The 22,904-nt window shown below is 43.7% G+C and overlaps 1 long non-coding RNA gene across 1 annotated transcript; it reads left to right on the top strand.

The window, feature by feature from the left end:
* The first annotated feature begins 1,003 nt into the window (after positions 1 to 1,003).
* On the top strand, positions 1,004 to 19,049 carry LOC140713132 (uncharacterized). Its single transcript, XR_012094978.1, has 3 exons — positions 1,004 to 8,277; positions 9,336 to 9,562; positions 17,307 to 19,049. It is a non-coding gene; the product is annotated as an uncharacterized lncRNA (long non-coding RNA).
* Positions 19,050 to 22,904: the final 3,855 nt, after the last annotated feature.

The raw sequence follows: 22,904 nt of genomic DNA on the forward strand, positions 1-22,904 counted from the left end.
GAGACCACACAAAATTCTTACTCATACACATTACTTTTGCGTACACATTTTCTTTGTATATGGAGCTACATATGTTAATTAGAAATCTTAATGTTTAGTAACTTTAATTTTTAGTAAATACCCAGGAATAAATTTTGAATTGTAATGTATTTTTATCTCATGAATATGTATTTTATAATCTCTAAAAATGATTTTTATGGAACAATTTTAATGTGGAACAGGACATGATATTAATTGATCCACAAGTCTTTTGTCTTATAAAATTTAAGAAGGCAAAAATAAAGAAATATTAATCTGTGTTTAACAATTGATGTTTCTGTATTTAGCTTATTTAGAAACGACTCATATATTTTATCAATATCTATGATTTAATTCAATATAATGGTAAGATTTCAAATTACATGAAAAGTTTATAAATATCTCATTTACATTTATCTAATTTATTTTTAACAATTATACATACTTTATTTATGAAACCTGAGACATTAGACAGAGCTAATAATAATTTCACGTTACCTTCTCCTAATCTTTTTTTCTAACAGCATGTGAATATCAGGTGTTCATCTAAGTAAGACTCTTAAAGTTAAATATATGGATACTTAGCTGATAACTCAGAAGATACAGTTGTTTTCAGTAAACCAGTAATATTAAACTAGTCTTATTTGTCAATAAGTTACATCAACAAAGATTAGTTTGCTTTTAATCTGGATTTATAGTTTTATGACCTTAAAACATCTAGTAGAGAAAAGTATAATCCTGTCTGACCAATAAATTCAGGCAAACATGTATGTTGACAATTCTGAAAACAGCTCTATTTTTGCTTTATGAACAAATTTAAAATTAGCTTATTTACCAAGATTTACTTAAGTCATAAGAACTAAGAGGTATTTGGGTTAATTACTATATTTGTGATGAATTAATTAAATGGTTATTTTCTCTTTAACCCAATAGAGCTCTTTTATATATTCTGGTTTAAAAAATGAATACATATAACATACAGACATTTAAAAAACATAAAAACATACAGATGACCAAAAAGCAAGAACCTTACAGCTTTTACCTAAAAATTAATTATGAGTAAAACATAGTAATATAAATTCACTGGTGTATGAGAAGACAGTTGGATTCAAATTATATTTCTGACAACATGAGATAGACACAGCCAAACCATGTCATTCTGCCCCTGGTCCCTCCCAAATCTCATGTCCTCACATTTCAAAACTAATCATGCCTTCCCAACAGTCCCTCAAAGTCTTAACTCATTTCAGTATTAACTCAAAAGACCACAGTCCAAAGGCTCATCTGAGACAAGGCAAGTCCCTTCTGCCTATGAGCCTGTAAAATCAAAAGCAAGTTACTTCCAAGATACAATAGGGGTACAGGCATTGGATAAACACATCCATTCCAAATGGAAGAAATTCCATTTGGCAAAACAAACGGGCTACAGGCCCCATGCAAGTCTGAAATCCAGTGGGGCAGTCAAATCTTAAAGCTCCAAAATAATCTCCTTTGACTCCATGTCCCATATCCAGGTCACACTCATACAGGAGGTAGAGCCTTGAGCAGCTCCACCCCTGTGGCTTTGCAGGGTACAGCCTTCCTCCCAGCTGCTTTCATGGGCTGGCATTGAGTGTCTGTGGGGTCTGGAGGATGGTCCCTCTTCTCACAGCTCCACTAGGCAATGCCCCAGTGGGGACTCTGTGTGAGGGCTTCAACCCCACATTTCCCTTCTGCACTGCCCTAGCAGAGGTTCTCCAAGAGGGCCCCTGCCCCGGCAGCAAACTTCTGCCTAGACATCCAGGTGTTTCCATACATCCTCTGAAATTGAGGTGGAGGTTCCCAAACCTCAATTATTGACTTCTGTGCACCCTCAGGGTCAACACCACATGGAAACTGCCAAGGCTTGGGGCTTGCACCCTCTGAAGTCATGGCATAAGCTATACCTTGGCCCCTTTTAGCCATGGCTAGAGCAACTGGGACACAGGGCACCAAGTCCATAAGCTGCACACAGCAGGGGTGCCCTGGGCCCAGCCCATGAAACCATTTTTTTTTATTCCTAGACCTCTGGGCTTATGATAGAAGGGGCTGCCATGGAGACCTCTGATATGTCCTGGAGATATTTTTCCCATTGTCTTGGCAACTAACATTTCGCTCCTTGTCACTTATGCAAATTTCTGCAACTGGCTTGAACTTCTCCTAAGAAAATGTGGGTTTTCTCCTATTGCATCATCAGTATGCAATTTTTTTGAACTTTTATGCTCCATTTCCCTTGTAAAGCTGAATGCCTTTAACAGCACCCACATCACATCTTGAATGCTTTGCTGCTTAGAAATTTCTTCCAGCAGATAACCTAAATCATGTCTCTCAACTTCAAAGTTCCACACATCTCTAGGGCAGGGGCAAAATGCCACCAGTCTCTCTGCTAAAACATGGCAATAGTCAGAAAAAAAAAGTATTTTAAATTTTGTATGGAACCAAGACAATTGTAAGAAAAAAGAACAAAGCTGGAGGCATCACGCTACCTGACTTCAAACTATACTACAAGGCTACAGTAACCAAAACAGCATGGTACTGTTACCAAAACAGATATACAGACCAATGGAACAACAAAGACCTCAGAAATAAAATCACACATCTACAACCCTCTGATCTTTAAAAAACCTGACAAAAACAAGCAATGGGGAAAGGATTTCCTATTTAATAAAAGCTGGGAAAACTGGCTAGCCATATGCAGAAAACAGAAACTGAACCCCTTCCTTACACCTTACACAAAATTAACTCAAGATGGATTAAGGACTTAAATGTAAAACCTAAAACCATAAAAAACTGTAGAAGAAAACCTAGGCAATACCATTCAGGACATAGGCATGGGCAAATACTTCATGACTAAAATACCAAAAGCAATGGCAACAAAACCCAAAATTGACAAATGGGATCCAATTGAAGTGAAGAGCTTCTGCACAGCAAAAGAAACTATCATCATAGTGAATAGGCAACTCACAGGATGGGAGAAAATTTTTGCAATCTATCCGTCTGACAAAGGGCTAATATCCACAGTCTACAAGGAACTTCAGCATATTTACAAGAGAAAAAGAACCCCATCAAAAAGTGGCAAAGGATATGAACAGACACTTCTCAAAAGAAGACGTTTATGTGGCCAAGAAACATATAAATAAAAGCTCATCATCACTGGTCATTAGAGAAATGCAAATCAAAACCACAATGAGATACCATCTCATGCCAGTTAGAATGGCGATCTTTAAAAAGTCAGGGAACAACAGATACTGGAGAGGATGTGGAGAAATAGGAACACTTTTACACTGTTGGTGGGAGTGTAGATTAGTTCAACTATTGTGGAAGACAGTGTGGCAATTCCTCCGGCATCTGAAACCAGAAATACCATTTGACTCAGCAATCCCATTACTGGGTATATACCTTAAGGATTATAAATCATTCTACTATAAAGACACATGCACATGTATGTTTATTGCAGCACTATTCACAATAGCAAAGACATGGAACTAACCCAAATGTCCACCAATGATAGACTGGATAAAGAAAATGTGGCACATATACACCATGGAATACTCTGCAGCCATAAAAAAGAATGAGTTATGGTCATTTGCAGGGACGTGGATGAAGTTGGAAACCATCATTCTCAGCAAACTAGCACAGGAACAGAAAATCAAACACCATATGTTCTCACTCATAAGTGGGAGTTGGACAATGAGAACACATGGACACAGGGAGGAGAACATCACAAACTGGGATCTGTTTTGGGGTAGGAGGCAAGGGGAGGGAGACCCCTGCTAATGCATGCGGGGTTTAAAACCTAGATGATGGGTTGATAGTTGCAGCAAACCACCATGGCACATGTATACCTATGTAAAAAACCTGCATGCTCTGTACATGTATCCCAGAACTTAAAGTAAAAACAAACAAACAAACAAACAAAAAACATAGTAAGAGTCACCTTTACTCCAGTTCTCAACAAGTTCCTCATCTCCATCTGAGATGGAGACTACCTCAGCCTGGATTTTATTGTCCATGTCATTATCAGCATTTTACTCAAAGCGATTCTACAGGTCTCTAGGAAGTTCCAAATTTTCCCTCATCTTCCTATCTTCTGAACCCTCCAAGTCTCTAGGAAGTTCCAAACTTTCCCACATTTTCCTGTCTTCTTCTGAGCCCTCCAAACTGTTCCAACCTCTGCCTGTTACCCAGTTCCAAAGTCACTTCCACATTTTCAAGTATCTTTACAGCAGTGCCCCACTATCTGGTACCAGTTTACTGTATTAGTCCGTTTTCACACTGCTGATAAAGGCATACCTGAGACTGGGTAATTTATAAAGAAAAACAGGTTTAATTAACTCACAGTTTCAGGTGACTGGGGAGGCCTCACACTCTTGGTGAAAGGTGAAAGGCATGTCTTACATGGTGGTAGGCATGAAAGAATGAAGGTCAAGCAAAAGGGGAACCCCCTTATAAAACCGTCAGCTCTCGTAGGACTTATACTACCACAAGAACAGTACGGGGAAAACCACCCCCATGATTTAATTATCTCCCACCAGGTCCCACCTACAACATGTGGAGATTATAGGAGCTACAAGTCAAGATGAGATTTGGGTGGGGACACAGCCAAACCATATCAGCTGTGAACAAAATTTTTGGTAAAGCTGTTTGAGTCAGTTACCAGTATACTGGATTGGACACAGCATAGTTAACTGTGAAAATGTGTCTGAATTATGTGCGGAGGTTTAAAAGATAAGAGTTGTTCTAATAAAGTTTTACAGTATGTTTTTGGTCTCAATTCCTCATCCTTGAAAATGAAAGTATTGTCTTTCTAGTGTAGGGAAGGTTACTTTTACATGGGAATTTTCTCTTTTGAGAAACACTGCGATGCTAAAAATATGTGTGTGTGTGTGTGTGTGTGTGTGTGTGTCTGCCATTTTTCAAGTGTCTTCACTTAAATAGTCAATATACCAGAATAACTGAGGAGTTTTGAGAAAAAGAAAGTTTAGATTACAGGAGGATAAAAAAGAGAAAGTGTAGGAAGTCAGGAGAAGGCGCCAAAGAGAAAAGACTCTGAGCTTACTTGGAGTGAGTCAATCTTTGGGTTCTGAAAGCATTTTGGAACCCAAAGACACCAGTTGAGAAATGTGTTCTATTTACATTGTATATTTTATATAAAGCCACAATCTTTTAATTTAGTTCTAAGAAAAATAAATTGTTTGAGTGATCCTCATAATGTTTGAACATGCTGTAGTCTCAGGACCAAGGAGGTACTATGTCAGCAAGTATTTAAACTTTGACAGTCCATATTGTAAGTAAATTTATATAGGTGATTTGGTTTAATATCAAATGCACAAAAAACTGAAATAAAATCCAAGTAGGCAAATGAACCTAAAGATAAAGTACATACTCATCAGGAAGGATGGCAAGCCACCTTTAACAGGGAAGAAATCCCTCATAAACAGGAGGCTTATAATCAGGAGGAGAAAAGACACATCTTAAATACCAAAGAAAACCAAATAATCAAAATAAAAATGGGAGCTCCATCCAAGAAAGACTCACGCAGGAGAAAGGCGACCTGGGAAAGCAGAGGGCCAAAGAACCCTAAGTGTGGGGGCTGCGTGTTGTAGTTCCAGCAGTTGTTGATGTCTCAAGTGAATCTGCTTTGGATCCCACTTCTGACACCCAATATATCAAAGTCAAATGAAAATTTAGAGAGAAACCTCTAAATAAAATGTTTTATTTGGAAAATCAGAATTGCAATTTAGGGCATACGTACAGACTGGGGTGGTCTTTGATATATCCAATGCACAAAGAGAAGTTTGAGGATTTTATTTGAAAGATAAATATATTATCTTGAAAAACAAATTACTGGCACTAGTGAGGCTCTGGGAACTGGCAAGCCCTGACTGGTGAGTGACAGTTGTAGGTAATACTGGCCTTAGAGCCATGGCAGTTCACTTCGGCAGCTACCGGGTAAAACTGATCTTAGGTGACAGCGAGTCATTCGGCAGGAAGTCATTCAGCAGATAGAATCCCTGGGCAGGCAGTGTGTGCTCTGAGTGCTCCCATCCCCGGTCTCTCAACTATAGTGTATATGGGCAGGACAAGATAACTCTGATTCATATCATCCATTTTGTCATAGTAGGCACTTGAATGGGGTCACCTATGTATGATGCCATGGTTAAAGAAACTCCAGTCAACTTCCTTCCCACCAGGAAAAACTGTTCCAGCTAATCATGGGGTTCACGATTCTAACAAGAAAAGATTAATTGACGTTTCTTTGAATGACTTTCAGCTTACAAGGTTCTTTGTAATTACTCTTATACATGAGGACAGCCCTGTGCCAGAGAATGAACTGGGATCTGCCCTGACAAGTGGAGAGTCGTTTGAAAGTGTCGGTAAAGTTTCTTCCAGGTTGTGATGTTCCTGTTTTTCTTCTTCATCCTTGTGGAAGCTACAGCTTTCCATTTGAACTTCCCTCATCCTCATTCAGGACATATAATGAGGCCTACTAGGTTTCTGGCACTTGGGGTTGGAGATATAGGAGGGACAAAACGGCTACAGAAGCCACTTGTGCAGAGCTCGCATTTTTCCTGTTGTTCAGCCTAACATGCTGGATTCCTTTCTGACTCCCTCCTTCCTTTCACACTACACATCTGATTCTCTACCAGACCATCTGGTCCTGTGTCAAAGCATATCCCCAGCCTAGCTGCAAGCTGCTACTACACTGTGGGGCCTGTTCAAAGGCTGCCTGGCCTTCCCTTGCCCTGTAGCAGATAGGCAGGTGCTCACCAAGCTCTCACCTCTTTCTTCAGGTAACAGGCTCTGTGTCTGAACCAAAGATTCCCTTGCAACCTGGTGTGGCCGCATGATGGAGTTTGGGCTGTGATATATGGTGGATGTGATATGTACTACTCTTAGGGCCAACTTCTAAAGCCCCCAAGACACAGCCCCATGCCCTGTACCCTTCTGCAGCTTAGATCAGATGAGCCCAGTGGCTTTGGGGCCCTTGAAGATGGTGGAACCAGGAGACATGAGGGGCCTTGGCCTTGAAACACAACTCAAAGGGAAATCACTCATCTGGAAAACAGATTTGGACCCATACCACACACTGGCAAATATCTGGTAAAACTGTCATCTGAAATTGCTTGGAAATAGGACTCTACCACCTAAACCCACAGCTCAAAGGCCAGGGCACCTCAACTATAGTCCCCAGACCAGCAGCGTCGGTGTTACCTGGAAAATTAAAAATGCAAAGTTTTGGGCCCACCCCAGACCCCCAGGTCAGAAATTGTGGGTTGCAGAAATCTGTGTTCTAATAACCCTTCAGATGACTGTGGTGCCCGACAAAGTTGAAACGCCTGCTCCCATGTGTGCTGGGTTTAGTTTGTGCTTTAGCAAAGCGGGATAAGAAAGAAAGGAGGCCAGGATAGAATTTGCTGGTTTCCAAATAGAAGTGACAGAAAATAGAAAGAGTCCAAGTAATGTGAGGTCTTGACGTGCTGGAAGAATTCACCACTTCTAGATTCCAGACAATCAGAAATAAAATTTTAAAGTCTTTCAATGACAAAGCAAGACTTCTCAGTTGGAAAGAAAAAAAAAAAAAAAGAACTCAGTCTTGTTGCAGAGATGAGATGGAAAGTGTGGTCTTTTCACAAATGCCTGTGCAAGGGAGGCAAAGACACGGCAGCCGTCCAGTGGGCTCCTTGGCATGGGGCGGCGGAAGCAAACCAACCAGGAGCCCACGCGGCTGTCAGGGGCTTCTGTCGTCAAGTAGAGCCTGGACTGCTTGTGGCCGTGAAGTGTAAAAGTGTCCCTGGGTCCTCAGGCCTGTGGACAGGACACAGCCAAAGCTGCCCAGCACCCTGTGATGCGGCTGCAGAGAACAGGAGCCTCAGGAGAGAGGAGCCTGGGGCTGGAGAACAAGGAGGAGGGATGCTCCCCTCTGGCTGCAGGAGCGGGGCTGCTGAGGGCAAGATCCATCATTTCTCGGGGCCAATGATGCTGCTTCCTACTCTCTGCTTTCTGCCTAGGAGTTTTGTTGTGGGAAGCCTGTGTCTGCCCCACTCACGGTGTGGTGCAAGCTCCATACACCAGCGAGGACAACCGTGGCTGCCGAGAGCACCTCACAAGCCAGGCATCCTCCTCTGAGCTCATGGCAGCCCCGAGAAGTGGGACGAAGACTTCCTTCAGGGGAAGAGGAGCGGCTGAGAGAAAGGAAGAGGCTCGTCCAGAACCACCACGTGGACATCTCCTGTGAAGGCAAGGGCTCACCCTCACCCTGACGCCAGCCACCTGCCCCTCCCCGCACAGCAGGCACCTCACTGCAGGCTCTGCTGCCTTTGGGAAATGTGCCTCCCTTTTAGAGCTTTGTGGTGCAGATTCCGCTATCAAAGGAGTAGAAGCCCCCGCCAGCACCCCACTGCCACAGCACAGCTAAGAAAGCTGTTTTATTTTGTTTAACCCATGGTTTCCCAAACACTTTAGACCACGAATTAATTTTGTTCTCTGAAACATCCATGAATATGTTCACAGAAAATTGTGGCATTCACTTTGGAAAATACATCTGTTTAAGAACAGATCATTTAGAATACACAGCAAATTTAGAACTGTGTTCAGATTCCATAACTAAAACCACTCTAAACTTTCTGAAAGGGCTGAAAATGTTTCCCTAACCCTTCTGAAAGTAATTGCTGGGCTTCTTGGAGATTGAATCATCCCTTTTGAGCCCACTCAGGGGAAAGATCGAAAGACCTCAGAGAAGATGAAAAGCAGGGCAAGAGAGACGGCCTGGTCTGCCAGCTCTCCACTGGAGAAAACGCATGTTGGAAAGGCTGGGGGTTTCCATCCTCAATATTTAGTAAAAGATAAAATAAAAATTAAAACTGCCTTCTGAATGGCTCCCCCCTCCCCTGACTTGATGGGAATGATGACTCAGCCCTCTGTTTTGTAACTGCAGAGGTTTAAAGTGGAGACCGGACCTTTGGCATTTCAGAAAATGTCGACTCCGCTTTCTTCTGCTTTCTCCGGGACCCCTCTGGGGCCTCCTGTCCTCCCCTCCCACTGCAAGCCTGCTGTGAAAGGAGAGACGAAGTGAAAAAGATGTACCGCTCTTTGCTTCCTTATGCTCGGCCCAAGTTTATCAAAAGCTGTGGAGTTTGCTAAAATAATCCAGGGCATTCGCCTGGAAATGTTTTTTTTTTTTTTTTTTTTTTTTTTTTGGTGGTTGTTTCTCTTCACTTGTCCCAAAGAAGCAAAACAAGACAGGCTGCTCCTTGTCCTGTCTCATTCATTTTTGACACCCCTGTTTCTCCACACAGGCCCTGAGGCGGAGGGCGCAGGTGGGAATCAGAACAGAAATAACTCGCCAGGCGGCAAGAGGTTGGGATCAGGAGAAGCAGCAGAAACTCCTGCCCTGCAGACACAGCGGGCGTTACTGGGAAAGACACCGGAGACCCAGGAGTTCACCCGAGTCCTCCGCACTCCTCCAGCCCTCTCTCCTGGATCTGAGATGATTTCACTTAAAAACACAAGCCTTTGCTTAAAGGTAGATGAATATTCCTTTCAGTTTCTACGACAGGGGGCCCACAGTCCTTGGCTCTAAGTCGGAGACTTTTTAGATGTCCCCAGAGTGCACAGGTTTAGGGACAGAGGGAGATTCTCACTTCATCTTTCTGGGTCCTGCCTGTCTCTCCGCCCAGACCCATCACACTCTAAATCCCAGGGACCTGACTCCGCCTTCCAATAGTTATCAGATCCACCTGCTTGGCTCCCTTCTCTCCCAGCGCAGGTACTTGCTCTCCCAGAGAGTGCTGCAGGGGTGATGACCTGTTCCCCCCTCCCCACCTGCTCAGTCCTGCAAAGCCTAGACTGCTCCCAGGCCCTTGGGACCCAAGACCTGCCTCAGGCCCCTGCCCTCGTGAGGAGGCCCAGCACGTAGCAGGCAGGGAGCAGGCAGGTGCTGAGTGGGTGTGGAAGGTGTGGCCACTCGCACCTCTGTGTCCTGTGCTCAGCCCTGTGCTAGGGCATGGTGAGGCCTCAGCAGGTACTGTGCTGCACAGTGACACCAGAGGAATCCAGTAAAGGGACAGTGTCCAGTGTTCCTCGCTGCTGGGGCCCACCCAGATCCTGGAGCAGAGCACGACCTGCAGGAAGCACAGGCTGGTGGACTGTGGCTGTTTCACCGGGAGCTTCCAGTGGCTCTCGCAGAACTCAATCGGCACAGTAAAGGGACAAATGAAGTTTCTAGTTGTTTCTTTTAATAGCTCAGATATCAATTTTATAGCTCTGATGGACAAACACTTCCAGACACCTCCCCACACACTCCCAGACGCCTCCCCACGCGCTCCCAGACGCCTTCCACAGACTCGCAGGCGCCTCCCCACGCGCTCCCAGACGCCTTCCACAGACTCCCAGGCGCCTGGCCAGGTCCCCGCTGCCTCCCCACGCTCCCAGACGCCTCCCAGACAGATCAGGAGGTCCTCGGACTTCCAGTTGCTGAGCTGGACTCAAGCCGGCTCGCCTGGAGGATATTCGCAGGGCACAGCCGCTGCCCGCGCCTGAGCAGTGCTGAGGAGATGCCAAGGTCAGGCGTCAGCTTTCAGAGAATGCAGCTGCGTGGGAGATGGAGACATGCAGAGCCACGTGCTGTGGAGAATCTAAGGAAGGCCGCTGGCGCGAGCAGAGGAGAAAGGCCCTGCGAGTTTTGAGGGAACTCGCAGCCTCGCAGCGCGGGCGCGAGTCCCGGGTGGAACCGCAGAGGCATCCCCGGCCGTGGGGTTTTCTCCTCCAGCTGGAGATGCGGAGGGAGTGGAGCAGAGAGGAGCTGTGAGCCCAGCAGTTCACACGGGACGGGACAGGGGAGGAGAACCCGGGGAGGGGAGAGGATGGAGAACAAGAGGCTGCTGGATCTCAGTCTCGTGTAGACGACAGGGCCCGTGGGGATGGCCACGCATGAATCTGGTCCTCCGGGGGAGCGTCCCGCGCGATGGGAGGGACCTACAGCCGGTGATCCTCCCGTGGCATCGCTTCTAGAGTGGGGAGGAGAAGGCCAGTAGCTCCTGGTCTCTGGTGGGTCTCACCGATGGGGGAGCAGGTGTGGGAGGAAGCGCCTCCAGCAGGAGGGACACCCCATGCTGCCCAGGAAGGCGTCGCGCCTGTCAGGAGGGAAAGGACCCAGGATGTGGGTTGCATGGGGATGTGAGTGAGTCAGTGGCAGCCCCCCCACCCACTCCTTCTTCTGCTTTGACCTGATTCAGGATGGACTCAGCACCCCCCCCCCCCCGAAGGCGCTCCCACACCCCTCTGCCTATGGTTTTCATCATGTAGACCTTCAATAGCTATTTTTGATTGATGGGTATTCAGTGGGATTCAACATTAGTAAACGTTCTGACCCAAGTCCTGTTGTTCAATGGCGTCACCCCACGGCCTTTTTGACCCAGGTCTGCATCATTCTGTCTTTCCTGGAGTCACTTTGGAGTGCTCTGTGTGACCCCAGCCTCCTGCGGAGTCTGCCCTTGGCTCATGGCTGGACAGACATTGGCTCTTTGCGTCTCTCGTGTTGCTCTCCCCTCCAGCTGCTCTGCAGCAACAATGCCCCTTTTCATTCTAGAAGGTCGTCATTGTGCTTGCACTCGGGATGGAGTTCACATTCCCTTCTACCTGTCAGAGAAGCTCTGAACTCCTGGAGAAATGTTCCTTTTCTTCTGATGAAAAATGACCGGGTGAACCCCTCCTGCCTCAGCGTAATGTGGTCATCAGAGGTCATGAGAAGAGCATAGAAATGCGTGTTTCTCATAATCTCCTGGATGCTAATCACTGCATCAAAACCTCCTGTAAGCTGGTTTCTCCGCAGAATGGAGGAAATGCCCCTTCCTCTAACTACAGCTGTGCACATCCCCCTGGGGACAGACCCAAGGCGCCTTGGGACGCTGAAAGGCGTTCTCTGTCTTCTGAGTGGAAGGACAGCCTAGGAAGTCCACGGAGACTCTGCTCTGAGTGAGCCAAGCTGGACATTTTCAGGCCCACCTAGCTGAACAGAGGGGATTCTGAGTCAAAGTTTTCTCCTCCTCGCATTTTGCCAGAAAATCTCAATTGCTAGTGAGGAATTCTTTTCCTTTCTTGCCCTAATGAAGTGAGTGATGAGACTGGCTATTTTGCATATTTGCAGGGAGTAAGCATTGTCTGGATTTTCACTGAGTTTACCTCAGCAACTTTTTAAAAACTTTACTCCAAAGAGAGCCAATGTGCCCTTCCTTTGATGTAGAAAACTATTGTTTTAAAATTCTGCCATTCTGCATCACTCTGATTTTTCTGAATAATTAGACTCAAAACACTCTGGTTTATTCCCATCTCAAAGGTCCTAGAGCAGCAGATGCTGCCTTTGCTTCTGTTTGCTGCAGCCTGTTTGAGTGACAGGCTCTTTTGCCCTCATCATTGGCCAGTCCCTGCATTCTGGTGATGCTTTTCCCCTGCCTGTCAGCCCCCAGTCACATTTCCCATGGTGACTCTTTCTTTTTTTTTTGATCACTCTGTCGCCCAGGCTGGAGTGCAGTGGCCGGATCTCAGCTCACTGCAAGCTCTGCCTCCCGGGTTCACACCATTCTCCTGCCTCAGCCTCCCAAGTAGCTGGGACTACAGGCACCCGCCAACTCGCCCGGCTAGTTTTTTGTATTTTTTAGTAGAGACGGGGTTTCACCGTGTTAGTCAAAATGGTCTCGATCTCCTGACCTCCTGATCCGCCCGTCTCGGCCTCCCAAAGTGCTGGGATTACAGGCTTGAGCCACCGCGCCCGGCCTCCCATGGTGACTCTTTCAACCTCAGCCTTCATGTTTCAAGTCATGAATCCACTTTCTGTTTTCCTGTTTCAGTAGACCACTCTCTGAGTTTACTAAGCACTTTGAGACCACTCCGTACCAGGGCACAGCCTCCTCATCTCCAAACGCGTGGGTTCCATCACATGCGGGCCTGATCGCACGTGGCGGTTGTCTCCCAGTTATTGCACACACATGTGTGTTTGGTCGGGTTGGCTTTAGGTTCATTAAAGGCAGTGCCCTTTCTTCATGTTTTATTTGTCTCCATCTGCAATGTGTTGTAGAGTGGGGGCACCCGCCGTTCACGCACTCAGGCCTTCAGAACATAGCTCCTGAGCGCTTGCTGTGGGCCCCATTCCAGCTGCTGGGTGAGTGGTGAACAAAGCTCACGGAGCTGCCTCCGCCGAGTGAAGGGAGGACACCAGGCACAACAGTGTAGAGTGTGGAGTCAGGAGCGTTTGGAGAAAAGCAAACAGGAAAGGGTATGGAGCACCCACTGGGGGCGTCTATGTAGAATTATTGGGCATGGCATCAAGGACAGGATGACATTTAGGGGACATATGAGGATATAAGGGGCAGGCAGTTTGGATGATGAGGGGAAGGGCATCCATGCAGAGGAATGGGTATGAAGACCCTGTGGGAGGCACACACTCAGCATGGCCAGGGATTGGCAGGAGGACCCTGGGCCCGAGTCAGGGAATGGGGCAGCCGGAGATGAGCTCAGACGTGAACTGTCAGGTGGGGCATGGCACAGGCTTGTAATGAGGCCATGGTAGGATGCTGGAAGGACCTGGATGATGGAAGGACTTTGACAATGGAAGCCACTGGAGGGTTTTGAGCAGAAAAATGATTAGATTTGATCTTTCCAAAACATGACCCTGGTGCAAGGAGTTTAAACAACGAAGTTGGGGGACATGTTGCCAACAGGATGCTCATGTCTACCCCAAACGCAGGTTCCAGGCTTCCAAAACAACCCTCACCTTCAATGATTTACTGTGGAATTCCCTGAGAGCTGCTGTACACATTGTGACACTTTATCACAGGGCAAGGGTACAGATAAAATTAGCCAGGGCTGGAGCACACAGGCAGCATCCAAGAGAAGCCCTGAGGCAGTACTTCCATCACCCTTGACCCGGGATGAGCTACTTCCTTGGCCTCCGTGTGTGTCAACCTGCAGGGCCTCTGCTGCTGCCTGGCCTGGAGCCCCCACTCAATCATACCGTCACCATCCAGCAAGCCCAAAGTGCCCAGAAGGAGGCGCTGGAGCACCCAGGAGCTGAGGACAAAAGTCAGACATTTTGGGGGCACAGGAAGATTTTTACTACACACCTGACTACTGTGTGGATGAGAAACAATTGAGACTCAGAAATGCTATCATCTTTGACCTGAATGTATTTTCTTATCCAGGGAAGGAACTGCAAACACAACTAATATTTCAGCTTCTCTTGGAGGAGGATGAATTCCTGTGAATTGATGATGTGACTGATCTGCCTGTTCTAGTTAGAGAAACACTAAGGGAGACATTCTCCGGTCAAGCATGTCCTGGAGAATTGAGTTTAGCTCAGGCCTTGGCAATATCATCTTGAGAAAAGAAAAGCTTTCTCTAATGCCAGCTCGCTTCTTTGTTCCTGGGGAAATATAAGTGACAGCCACCTGGTGGTCAGGAGGATGAACTGCCGCCGTGTCTCCACACCCTGTGTGTCCTGAACACCCCTGGGAAGCCCACAGCAGATGCTCCGCAGGCCACCGGGGTGATGGGGGCACTAAATGCCCAGCAGGCTTCATATGCTGCCAAAGTCCAGGTGACCAGAGAGTACGTCCAGACACAAAGGTGGGACAAGCCGTTTCTCATTGTTACTAAGAAGCAGCTGTGAGTGAACGAAGCTTACAGAGAGATCTGAGAGCAGACGGGTACCCATGGCAGGAGGGGAGGCATTTATGAGAGTCCCCAGTGGGCACATATAAAGAAAAGTTAAGTAGAAAAATCACTGAGAACTCATAACTGGTCAATGGGTCCAGGTAGACAATGAGGGAGGGTTTGGAGGATGGTGAAAGGTCAAAGGGGCCCTGATGGAGTGGGGGGTTCAGAAGGAGGAGATGCTGCCATGTTCAGCCTCCAGGAGCCACCACAGGTCATGCGTAGACGCTGGATTGACTTCTGCTGAGAAAGTTCACAAAATCTGCTTCCCCCAGAGAAGCAGGGATGTGGAACAGGCCTTAAAAAGCAGCCTGCAGTCACCTTCGGAGGCCGTCAGAGGGACGTCCTCTTCCCAGCCCCTTCCTTTCTCTCCCTCAAGTGCCTTTTCCTGCCTGGTATTGTGTTTGGAATGGAACTTTCACTAGTTGTTGAATGGTGAAGTGACAAACAGTAGGTGGGTTCTGGCTCGCCACACCCATCCCACTGGTGGAGATCTTGTGAGAAGGACTCCAGCAGCTTCCAGACACATGACTCTGTTGACTAAAGCAAAATGTTATGCACACGAAATGCAAGAGATGACTAGACACACACTGGGTGGAATTACACAGCAGGTGGGAGACTTGGGAAAGATCCTTGTTTTCCCAAGAAGGAAACACTATCTCAACTGGGTGTGGTGGCTCATGCCTGTAGTCCTGGCACTTTGGGAGGCCTAGGTGGGCAGATCACCTGAGGCCAAGAGTTTGAGACCAGCCTGGCTAACATAGTGAAACCCTGTCTCTACTAAAATATGAAAATTAGCTGGGCCTGGTGGTCCCACTTACTCAGGAATCTGAGGCAGGAGAATCGCTTGAGCTGGGGAGGCAGAGGTTGCGGTGAGCCAAGGTTGCGCCTGTGCACTTCAGTCTTGGCGACAGTGTGAGATCCTGCCTCAAAATAAATAAAAATAAAAATAAAAATAAAGAAAAGAAAAGAGAGAAGGAGAAAGAAAGAAAAAGAAAAAACAGTCTTCAAATCCCATAACCTGAGCACAAAAGACTCTTGGCTCACTGATTCGTCTCCCACCTCCTCCTCCCTGCACAGGGACAGACACTGACCGGGTGTGAGAGCAAAGCCCTGTGAAGACGAACCTTGGGGACCTCACTGGTATCCCTACTTGGAATTTTAAAGCAAAACCATGTTGCTGGAAGTGAAATCCTCTTCACATTTACGAGTTGTGAAGCTCCATTGGAGGAAACAATCCCTATGGGCCAGTGACCTCGTTCCATCCCAAGTTATCCTCTGATTTTACAACTGGTTCGTTTCTTGTATTTCCAGGATTTATAAATTACAAGTTTGCTTGTGAAGTGGTGGAATCCATTTTTGAATTTGTTTCTTAACTATTGATAGGGCTAGTAAAATTCAAATGATTGCATAAACCTTAGAAACTAAGGTTAGTTCAGTGCACATTCTTGGTGATATTTCAACAATCCTTGAAGGTTTAACGTGTCTGTGATATTACTCTGTGATTTCGTGTTATCACTGTCTTATGTGCATTCTATGCAGGACCTTACTAATTATACAGCTGATGGTAGCATCAGTCATTTGTTCAATGTTAAATTATTTTGTATTTTCTAAACGGCTGACATATTATTTTCTCCTAGCAAACTACTTATAGGAAATTGTATGTGCCATATTTTCTTCAACAGCCTTGAATGTGCCACTGCATTGTTGCCTGGGTAACAGAGTGAGACCCTCTCTCAAAACAATAAAATAAAAAGGCCCAGGATGAAATAAAATGTTTAAAACCCACAGCTACTCCCTATGCTTTTTCTATCCCAAGAGCTGTGCTTCAGGGATGTAATAAAATAAACATCAAAACTTTCTAAAGGCTGATTTTAAAATTTTTTAATTAAATACTACTCAGAATCTTTTCATGGAGTATAACTCAAGTTGTTTTTCAGTGTTTGAAGAAGATCAGGTTCACATTGAAGTCAGCTAATTATTAATTATCAGCAAAGGCATAAAATACACCTGGTGGTAATTTACCTATTCTCTTAGCTTTACTTACATCTTTCACTTCACAAAGCCTTTCTGTATAAATTGGGCGAGTTTGTCCTCCTGGATTTTATCTTATAAACTATATTCGGAAACTAAACGTTAGGGACTTGGGGTTTGTTCCAAGTACTGGGTTTGTCCCCACCACCGTGGAAATTTCCTGTGTGAAGCATCTTGGCTCGTTTTGTTCATGATGGGATACTCTGAGGACTCAAGGCTTTCTCAAGAAACCTTCCACTCCACGCCATGTTCCCACGGTGTTTGGTGAGGCAGCCAAGCTGCAGTCAGGCCTCCCCACTTCTGCCTGCCTCTGAACCTCACACTGCCACAGGGCAGGCCCTGTGGCTTGGATCTTTGCATGTTCTTAGCATTTATTGTAGCACAGAGAGGCAGCTATAAGTCTCAAGTTTAGGGAAAAAACTCAGATTAATATAGTCTTGGTTAAAACATTTAATTTTTACTTCCTTACCATAGCTGCCAAATTATTTACTGACGCATTCATTCTTTCATTCAAAATATTTATTCAGCAGAATGTGTGCATTGCTGTCCCTACCGAGACACAGAAATTGAGAAAACAAGCACGATTCCTGCACCAACAGAGCCTTCATCCTAGAGGGAGAAGAGAGACGAGAGTCTCTGTTGCAGACAAAGAGAGGTCATTGGAAATTGGACTAAAGGACATATGAGAGTGAATCGGAATGGTTCATGCCTTCAACAAATATTCACGTGTTCCTTCCATGTGGCAGGCACTACCAGATGCTGGGCACCCAACAATGAAGATGCCAGAGGCCTTGCTGCCCTGGGGCCCTGACCAGTGAGGAGCACAGCAGCAGGCCACTTAGACATGGTGGCCAGGGAAGGTCTCTGTGATGAGATACCACTTGAGCTGAGACCCAAAGAGTAGAGTTGGGCATGTGAGAGAAGTTGTGAGACGAACATTTCAGAAATAAGGAAGAGTGGGAATCCAGGTGGATTTGTGGTGGAGCAGACCTCAGGCTGAGGTGTGGTGAGGTAAGAGGGAGTGTGGTGTGAGATGAGCTTGGAGAATGACTCAGGGACCAGGCGACCTAGGGCCTCGTCAGCTGACGCGAACAGTCTGAATTTTACCGTAAATTTTTAAAATGGAAGCTGTTAAGTAGTTTTAAACAGGGAGGGTGAAATGATCTGATACTTGTTTGTTTCATTTTGCTTTTTTAAACAGTAAAATATACTAATATTTGGTGCACATTCTGTAGCTTGATAAAGTTTTGCAAATGTAGTTACCATAGATACAGCGGTACAAAATATTACCAGTTCCCCAGAAGCCTGCTTCCGGGCCTGTCTTAGTAATAGTCTACCTACTTCCCATGAGAGAAATCATTATTCTGATTCTTATGGTAATAGATTTGTTTTGCCTACTTTTACTTATCATAAATGTAACAATACCATAGTTAGTATCTTGTGACTTATTTTATTCACCATTATGTCTGTGAGAGTCTTCTGTGTTGTTACATGAAGCAGGTCTTTCTTCTTTTTTATTATTGTGCAATACATTCTATTTACACATCAAACTGATTTGTCTAAGGATGTTGGATATTTTAGTGGTTTCCAGTCATAGGTTGTCATGAATAGTTTCTATGAACATGCTTGCATATGTGTTGATGAACATGTATTTATATTATTTGGGGCGCATATTTAGAAGTGAAATTGCTAAGGCATGGGTTATGATCAGTATAGTTTTCGTAAATACTGCAAAACATTTTCCTAGGATCAACTTACATTCCCAGGAGTAGAGTATGCAAGTTTCAGCTGCCTCCCATCCTTATGAACAACTGATATTGTTAGTTTTCAGGTATTTTAAAAGAAATTTTAGCCATCTGGAATTGGTTTGCTGCAGCATCACATTATGGGGCCTAACTGGTTGTTGCCACTATGTGGAAGCATATACTTTTGTGCCCTAGAATATAGAAATACATGATTTGTATACTTTGGTGGTGTTAATTCATCTCTATTACTTGCACATATATTGATGATGATTTTATTGCTTATATTTTATTTTAGTTTAATTTTGTATTGGTTTAATTTCTTAAGATATAAGCTTAGATCCTTGATTTTGCAGCCTTCCATCTTTTTAATGCATTCATTTAAGGTTAGAAATTTTCCTCTAAGTGCAGTTCTAACTGTCCACCACCTGTGTTGAGATGTCGTGTTTTCCTTAGCTATTCTAATTTTGATTTACGTTATAAGATTCTACTATTGTTACTTTATTATAAAATATCTGATAATTTTTCAGTTTTCTTTCTGTTTTCAATTTTGAGTTTAATTCCACTGCGGTCAGAGAACATTCTGTACTCCATGTGAATGTGAAAGGAATGTGTGCTCTGAAGTTTTTAGGGATAGGTTTCTACACATGCCAATTAGGTCAAGTTTGTTATGCAAATTGTTCAAATGGTTACTGACAGAGGTATCCTAAAATATCCTACTGTGGTTTAAGGATTCCTTTTTACTTTGTTTATTTCTGATAATTCTTGCTTCAGGTATTTTGAGTTATTTTATTGGGTGTATAAAAATTTAGGATTGGTATATCTTTGTACTGAATTGAACCTTTTTAATATTTATGAAACATCTTTATCTCTAATGATATGTTTGCCTTAAAGTTTATCAAATATTGATATAGGTGCACAAGCTTTCTTTTAGCTAGTATCTGCATGGGATATCTTTTATCCATCTCTTAATTTTCAAATATTCTTTGTTCTGATTTTAGGCTGCATCTTTTGTAAACAGCATATATTAAGTTTTTCTTTCTTATTAATCTGAAAATTTTCACCTTGTAATCAGATGACTCATTCTAATTGCATATAAAACAATTTGTTTTAATTATTCCTCCTTTCTCTCTTTCTTTCAAATTAATCAATCATTCTAATTGTGTATAAAACAATTTGTTTTAATTATTCCTCCTTTCTCTCTTTCTTTCAAATTAATCAAGTGTCTTTAATTATTCAACTTACCCTGTATTCGCTGGATGATTATATATATTTTTAGTTATTCTTTAGGTAGTTACTCTAGACATTGCAATATGCATCCTTAAGTACTGTTACCGTACCTAAGACTATCCAAAATCTTAGCACATTAACTTCATCCACTACTCCCAGCATCTTTTGTGCAATTGTTTACATATATTTTAATTCTACGTATATTTCAAGCTCTGAATAATAATATTATTTTTGTTTTGAATATTAATTTAGAATTACCAACATGTTTAACCCTTCTAGTGCTTTTTATTTCTCTATAAATTTTTTTCTCCTTTTCAGATGATTTTCTTTCATGCTAGGAAATCCCTTTGTGTATTTATAATGTAGATCTGTTGGTGATAAATTCTATCAGCTTTTATTTTTCCTAAAGCCTTTTTTAAGGACATTTTTATGGGATGTGGAATTCTAGATTGGCAGTTGTTTTCATTTAGCTCTTTCTTTTTTTTTTTTTTTTTTTTTTGATTTATTTATTATTATTATACTTTAAGTTGTAGGGTACATGTGCACAACATGCAGGTTTGTTACATATGTATACTTGTGCCATGTTGGTGTGCTGCACCCATCAACTCGTCATTTACATCAGGTATAACTCCCAATGCAATCCCTCCCCCCTCCCCCCTCCCCATGATAGGCCCCGGTGTGTGATGTCCCCCTTCCCGAGTCCAAGTGATCTCATTGTTCAGTTCCCACCTATGAGTGAGAACATGCGGTGTTTGGTTTTCTGTTCTTGTGATAGTTTGCTAAGAATGATGGTTTCCAGCTGCAACCATGTCCCTACAAAGGACACAAACTCATCCTTTTTTATGGCTGCATAGTATTCCATGGTGTATATGTGCCACATTTTCTTAATCCAGTCTGTCACTGATGGACATTTGGGTTGATTCCAAGTCTTTGCTATTGTGAATATGGAAAACAGTATGGCGATTCCTCAAGGATCTAGAACTAGATGTACCATATGACCCAGCCATCCCATTACTGGGTATATACCCAAAGGATTATAAATTATGCTGCTATAAAGACACATGCACACGTATGTTTATTGCAGCACTATTCATTTAGCTCTTTCGACATTCTTTCCATTTTCTTCTGTCTGCCATGGTTTCCTTCAGAAACATCAGCTGCCAGTCTTATTATAGTTACATTGAAGATAATATGTCTTTTTTTCTGGCTGCCTGCTTTTAAGATTTTCTCTTCATCTTTGGGTTTCAGTGGCTTTCTTATGATGTGACTTGGTGAGGCTTTCTTCGTGCCTGCCCTGCTTGAGATCTTTTGAGCCTTAATCTGTGGTTTCATGCCTTTTGTTGTTGTTGTTTTAGGGGAAATCTCAGCCAGTGTCTCTTGTCTAATTCTGCTTCTAATGCTTTCATATTCATATTTTCTCTCTCTTTTCCCACTCCCCCATTTCACCCTCCCTCCCTTCCTCCTCTGTTTCTGGAATCAACTTATACAAATGTTTAATTTTTCATATTGCTGCAAATGTCCTTTTGCCTTTTAAAAATTTTATATTTTTTTTCTGTTGATGCTAGACAGAATATTTTCCAATGATTGATCTTCCAGTACTCCACTTTTTTTGCTATGTCTGACTGCTGTTAAACCCACCTACTGATGTTAAATTTTAGCTACTCAATTTTTAAATTAGAATAATTATCAATTGCAGTTCTTTAATCAAATTCTCTATATTTTCTTGGATATACTAATTAAACTTTTATTAAAGTCCCCAGCTAAGGTTACTTGTAGGTCTATTTGTATTATCTGACTTTTCTTCTTGGTTTTCAGTTGTTTCAGTCCTGCTTTTTGGCAAGGCTGGTAGTTTTTAATAGAATGGTTGACATTAGTGTGACTAGTGTGGACATCCTGGCATTTTTCATCTTTGTCTATGAAAGATTTAATTTTATTCTTGCAAATAGATAGAATATTGGCAAGTCATTTTGATCCAGTTTTATCCAGTTTTAGATTTTGCAAGCACTGGGCTATTTCCAAATTGTCCTTATTTCTGGGGCATAGTTCTTTTGGAAACTCAACTGAAACCCCAAGGTGTTTGGCAAGTCCTCTCCTCTTTGTCAAACTTTGAACTCTAACTTTTGTTTCTCTAGCACCGCACAACAGCTTCTGCTTTATCCTTCCAGTTCCTGTTCCATGCTGGTTTCTAGAAGTCTCTTATGACAGCTTAGAACCCAACAAATGCCCCAGGGAAAAAGTAGACCCAGAATTTTGGGCATAAACCTCTGCATTTCTCTTTTCCCACTCAAGTCCTGACCTCCTTTTTATCCTTAAACTTTAACTTGGATCCTCCCAAACCAGCCAGAGTACCAAAGCCTCTGGCCACTACTTTCTGTTTGGCCTCTTTTCTCTAGGTTTCAATTGATAAATGTCTTGAGGGAAAAAGCAAAAGCAAAAAGTGATGCTCACCTGAGTCCACTTCTCTTCTTTTGTGGCTTTTGGTCCTTCAGTTCCTACCTACCTTGACGGCCCTTGGGTGCCCTCAAAAACTAGCCTTATATTGTCATTATTTCTGCGTATGCATCCTCTTTGGCTTTTAGAGTTGTTCATGGCAGAAGGTTGGAGAATTAAGCTGATGTTTTGATAAAAGCTATTACTTTGTGGCCAAAAGTAGAAGTGTCCTAATTGACATTTGTTAACATGCTCTAACTATCTGTAGAAAATACAGGGTCTTGTTCTGTTACCCAGGCTGGAATCTATTGGTGCAATCAGGGCTCACTGCAGCATCTACCTCCCAGGCTCAAGTGACCCTCCCATCTCAGCCACCGTGAGTAGATGGGACCACAGATACACACCACCACGTTTGGCTAATTAAAAAAAAATTCTTTTATAGAAGCAGGATCTTACTATGTTGCCTAGGCTTGTCATGAACCCCTGATCTCAAGCCATCCTCCCACTTTGCCCTCTGAAAGTGCTGGAATTAGAGGCATGAGCCAAGCCTTCTTTAGCACAATGGTCTCCTATAGGACTCTGGAATACTTATTTCCTTTCTTTGCATGTGCTGGAATTAGAGGCATGAGCCAAGCCTTCTTTAGCACAATGGTCTCCTATAGGACTCTGGAATACTTATTTCCTTTCTTTGCATGGTTGTTGTGAAGCTCTAAATAGATAATC

Source organism: Chlorocebus sabaeus, chromosome 13, assembly GCF_047675955.1.
Source record: "Chlorocebus sabaeus isolate Y175 chromosome 13, mChlSab1.0.hap1, whole genome shotgun sequence".
Classification (NCBI taxonomy): domain Eukaryota; kingdom Metazoa; phylum Chordata; class Mammalia; order Primates; family Cercopithecidae; genus Chlorocebus; species Chlorocebus sabaeus.